Source organism: Anomaloglossus baeobatrachus, chromosome 3 (assembly GCF_048569485.1).
Source record: "Anomaloglossus baeobatrachus isolate aAnoBae1 chromosome 3, aAnoBae1.hap1, whole genome shotgun sequence".
In the NCBI taxonomy this organism is placed as follows: Eukaryota; Metazoa; Chordata; class Amphibia; order Anura; family Aromobatidae; genus Anomaloglossus; species Anomaloglossus baeobatrachus.
In genome coordinates, this window is record NC_134355.1 from 679,590,265 (window position 1) to 679,596,163 (window position 5,899).

Below are 5,899 nucleotides of genomic sequence, written 5' to 3' on the forward strand. Positions count from 1 at the left end.
ATCCCTAGGAGCAAACAAACCTGTAACGATCCGGGGGCGGAGCTCCGGCTTCTCTCACCCAATAGCAATGCAGACATCTTATCCCCTCCCCCCACCACCTTCAGCATAGCCGGGACTACATTACCCACAATGCACCGGGGTGTTTATTTTTTTATCGTTAATCTCAAACATACAATGTGCTGCAAGCATCGCAGGCCGATCAGTGGCCGACAGTACACAATCCCCGCACACTGCACCGACACTGGGGCAAAGCTGCAGAAATAACAGCTTTTTTATTATTTATTTCTTTCATTGCGATGTTAAGATTATTATTTCTATTTATTTTCTAAATATTTTTTAATATAATTTCCTGACATTTATTTTTTTTAGTTCCCTAAAACGTGATTGCGCCATATACTGCAGTATTGCGGAATACAGTAATAATCGCAATCCCCTATATACCCCGTATCAGGAGGGAGTATTCTAGGTACCGAGACGGGCGGCACCGGTACTGGAAAGCGCAGAAAGGGTTAAAATTAGCTGATCACTGTCATCCCCTGTCCTCCTGTATGGTCTGATCACTGTCATCCCCTGTCCTCCTGTATGGCCCGATCACTGTCATCCCCTGTCCTCCTGTATGGCCCGATCACTGTCATCCCCTGTCCTCCTGTATGGTCTGATCACTGTCATCCCCTGTCCTCCTGTATGGCCTGATCAGTGTCATCCCCTGTCCTCCTGTATGGCCCGATCACTGTCATCCCCTGTCCTCCTGTATGGTCTGATCACTGTCATCCCCTGTCCTCCTGTATGGCCCGATCACTGTCATCCCCTGTCCTCCTGTATGGTCTGATCACTGTCATCCCCTGTTCTCCTGTATGGTCTGATCATTGTCATCCCCTGTCCTCCTGTATGGCCTGATCACTGTCATCCCCTGTCCTCCTGTATGGCCCGATCACTGTCATCCCCTGTCCTCCTGTATGGCCTGATCACTGTCATCCCCTGTCCTCCTGTATGGTCTGATCACTGTCATCCCCTGTCCTCCTGTATGGCCCGATCACTGTCATCCCCTGTCCTCCTGTATGGCCTGATCACTGTCATCCCCTGTCCTCCTGTATGGCCTGATCACTGTCATCCCCTGTCCGCCTGTATGGCCCAATCACTGTCATCCCCTGTTTTCCTGTATAACCTGATCACTGTCATCCCCTGTCCTCCTGTATAACCTGATCAGTGTCATCCCCTGTCCTCCTGTATGTTCTGATCACTGTCGTCCCCTGTCCTCCTGTATGGCCCGATCACGGTCATCCCCTGTTTTCCTACATAACCTGATCACTGTCATCCCCTGTCCTCCTGTATGGCCTGATCACTGTCATCCCCTGTCCTCCTGTATGGTCTGATCACTGTCATCCCCTGTCCTCCTGTATGGTCTGATCACTGTCATCCCCTGTCCTCCTGTATGCTCTGATCACTGTCATCCCCTGTCCTCCTGTATGGTCTAATCACTGTCATCCCCTGTCCTCCTGTATGGCCTGATCAGTGTCATCCCCTGTCCTCCTGTATGGTCTGATCAGTGTCATCCCCTGTCCTCCTGTATGGCCTGATCAGTGTCATCCCCTGTCCTCCTAGTGTCCTGATTGTGATGCCCAGGCCTCCTGTATGGCCCGATCAGTGTGATCCCCTGTCCTCCTGGATGGCCCGATCAGTGCGATCCCCTGTCCTCCTGGATGGCCCGATCACTGTCATCCCCTGTCCTCCTGTATGGTCTGATCACCGTCATCCCCTGTCCTCCTGTATGGTCTGATCACTGTCATCCCCTGTCCTCCTGTATGGTCTGATCACCGTCATCCCCTGTCCTCCTGTATGGTCTGATCACCGTCATCCCCTGTCCTCCTGTATGGTCTGATCACTGTCATCCCCTGTCCTCCTGTATAGCCTGATCAGTGTCATCCCCTGTCCTCCTGTATGGTCTGATCACTGTCATCCCCTGTCCTCCTGTATGCTCTGATCACTGTCATCCCCTGTCCTCCTGTATGGCCTGATCAGTGTCATCCCCTGTCCTCCTGTATGGCCTGATCAGTGTCATCCCCTGTCCTCCTGTATGGTCTGATCACTGTCTTCCCCTGTCCTCCTGTATGGTCTGATCACTGTCATCCCCTGTCCTCCTGTATGCTCTGATCACTGTCATCCCCTGTCCTCCTGTATGGCCTGATCAGTGTCATCCCCTGTCCTCCTGTATGGCCTGATCAGTGTCATCCCCTGTCCTCCTGTATGGTCTGATCAGTGTCATCCCCTGTCCTCCTGTATGGCCTGATCAGTGTCATCCCCTGTCCTCCTAGTGTCCTGATTGTGATGCCCAGGCCTCCTGTATGGCCCGATCAGTGATCCCCTGTCCTCCTGGATGGCCCGATCACTGTCATCCCCTGTCCTCCTGTATGGTCTGATCACCGTCATCCCCTGTCCTCCTGTATGGTCTGATCACTGTCATCCCCTGTCCTCCTGTATGGTCTGATCACTGTCATCCCGTCCTCCTGTATGGCCTGATCCCTGTCATCCCCTGTCCTCCTGTATGGTCTGATCACTGTCATCCCCTGTCCTCCTGTATGGTCTGATTAGTGTCATCCCCTGTCCTCCTGTATGGTCTGATCACTGTCATCCCGTCCTCCTGTATGGCCTGATCCCTGTCATCCCCTGTCCTCCTGTATGGTCTGATCACTGTCATCCCCTGTCCTCCTGTATGGTCTGATCAGTGTCATCCCCTGTCCTCCTGTATGGCCTGATCACTGTCATCCCCTGTCCTCCTGTATGGTCTGATCACTGTCATCCCCTGTCCTCCTGTATGGTCTGATCACTGTCATCCTCTGTCCTCCAGTATGGTCTGATCACTGTCATCCCCTGTCCTCCTGTATGGTCTGATCACTGTCATCCCCTGTCCTCCTGTATGGCCTGATCACTGTCATCCCCTGTCCTCCTGTATGGCCTGATCCCTGTCATCCCCTGTCCTCCTGTATGGCCCGATCACTGTCATCCCCTGTCCTCCTGTATGGTCTGATCACCGTCATCCCCTGTCCTCCTGTATGGTCTGATCACTGTCATCCCCTGTCCTCCTGTATGGCCTGATCACTGTCATCCCCTGTCCTCCTGTATGGCCTGATCCCTGTCATCCCCTGTCCTCCTGTATGGCCTGATCAGTGTCATCCCCTGTCGTCCTGTATGGCCCGATCACTGTCATCCCCTGTCCTCGTGTATGGTCTGATCACCGTCATCCCCTGTCCTCCTGTATGGTCTGATCACCGTCATCCCCTGTCCTCCTGTATGGCCCAATCACTGTCATCCCCTGTCCTCCTGTATAACCTGATCAGTGTCATCCCCTGTCCTCCTGTATGGCCTGATCCCTGTCATCCCCTGTCCTCCTGTATGGCCTGATCACCGTCATCCCCTGTCCTCCTGTATGGCCCAATCACTGTCATCCCCTGTCCTCCTGTATGGTCTGATCACCGTCATCCCCTGTCCTCCTGTATGGCCCAATCACTGTCATCCCCTGTCCTCCTGTATAACCTGATCAGTGTTATCCCCTGTCCTCCTGTATGGTCTGATCACTGTCATCCCCTGTCCTCCTGTATGGTCTGATCACTGTCATCCCCTGTCCTCCTGTATGGTCTGATCACTGTCATCCCCTGTCCTCCTGTATGGCCCAATCACTGTCATCCCCTGTCCTCCTGTATAACCTGATCAGTGTCATCCCCTGTCCTCCTGTATGGCCTGATCCCTGTCATCCCCTGTCCTCCTGTATGGTCTGATCACTGTCATCCCCTGTCCTCCTGTATGGTCTGATCAGTGTCATCCCCTGTCCTCCTATATGGCCTGATCCCTGTCATCCCCTGTCCTCCTGTATGGTCTGATCACTGTCATCCCCTGTCCTCCTGTATGGTCTGATCACTGTCATCCCCTGTCCTCCTGTATGGCCTGATCACTGTCATCCCCTGTCCTCCTGTATGGCCTGATCACTGTCATCCCCTGTCCTCCTGTATGGCCTGATCACTGTCATCCCCTGTTCTCCTGTATGGTCTGATCACTGTCATCCCCTGTTCTCCTGTATGGTCTGATCACTGTCATCCCCTGTCCTCCTGTATGGCCTGATCAGTCTCATCCCCTGTCCTCCTAGTGTCCTGATTGTGATGCCCAGGCCTCCTGGATGGCTCGATCAGTGCGATACCCTGACCCTCTGTATGGCCCGATCAGGAGTGATCCCCAGGCCTCCTGAATGGTCCGATCAGGTGTGTTCCCCAGGCCTCCTGGATGGTCCGATCAGTGCGATACTCTGGCCTCCTGGATGGCCCGATCAGTGCGATACCCTGACCTCCTGGATGGCCCGATCAGTGCGATATTCTGGCCTCCTGGATGGCCCGATCAGTACGATACCCTGACCTCCTGGATGGCCCGATCAGTGCGATACTCTGGCCTCCTGGATTGCCTGGTCAGTTTGATACCATGGCCTCCTGGATGGCCCGATCAGTGCGATTCCCTGGCCTTCTGGATGGCCCGATCAGTGTGATACCCTGGCCTCCTGGATTGCATGGTCAGTTCGATACCATGGCCTCCTGGATGACCCGATCAGTGCGATACCCTGGCCTCCTGGATGGCCCGATCAGTGTGATACTCTGGCCTCCTGGATTGCCTGGTCAGTTCGATACCATGGCCTCCTGGAAGGCCCGATCAGTGTGATACCCCAACCTTACCCCAACCACGATCAGTGGATTCCCAGGCATTCTGGAAGGCCCGATCAGTGTGATACCCAGGCTCCCTTGATGGTCCAATCAGTGTGATGCCCAGCCTCTTAAATAGACTGATCGGTGTGATTCCATTTTCCCCTAAATGGTCCAATCAGTGTGATCCCTGAACTCCTAAATGGTCTAATCGGTGTGATCCCCTCGTCTTTTGTATGTCCCAAACAATGCGATTCTGAGGAATAGTCCATAATGCATATAGTGGGACTATAGACTGCTCCTAAGGACAGTCTTTCAACAGGCCCTGTGCAAAGCAGGAATCCCAAAAGACCTGCGCAGATTTTTCTGCCACGTATGGGTACTTTTGGCATTGCCAGGTTTTGTACAGGTTGTGGACATTCATGATGAGAAATCCCCCCCTGAATTACCATCCATCACAAGTCGGAGTGCCTGGTGGTCAATCAACAAAAGTCACATTAGTCCATTCAGTTCAGTATCAATAGGAAGCCGAAAGGGTGCTTTACACGCTGCGACATCGCTAGCAATTGCTAGCAATGTCGCGAGCAATAGCACCCACCCCCGTCGTTGGTGCGATATGTGGTGATTGCTGCCATAGCAAATATTATCGCTACATCAGCGTCACACGCACTTACCTGCTCTGCGATGGTGCTGTTGCTGCCGAACAATCCCTCCTTCAAGGGGGAGGTGCGTGTGGCGTCACAGCGACGTCACTAAACGGCTGGCCAATAGAAGCGGAGGGGCGGAGATGAGCGGCCGGAACAAGCCGCCCACCTTCCTTCCTCATTGCCGGTGGAGGCAGGTAAGGAGATGTTCGTCGTTCCTGCGGTGTCACACACAACGTGTGATGCCGCAGGAACGACGAACAACAAGCGGCATGAACTATCACCGATATTTGGAAAAGGAGCGACGTGTCAACGATCAACGATTTTTCCTGTTTTTGCGATCGTTGATCGTCGCTCCTAGCTGTCACAGGCTGTGATGTCGCTAACGACGCCGGATGTGCATCACGAACACCCTGACCCCGACGATATATCGTTAGCGATGTCGCAGCGTGTAAAGCACCCTTTAGACTTCCAGCCAGAATTCCTTCACAACATTCGCCAGAGAGTGCACCGATTGTAAAGGGTGCTTTACAAGTTGCGACATCGCTAGCGATAGATCGTCGGGGTCACGTCGTT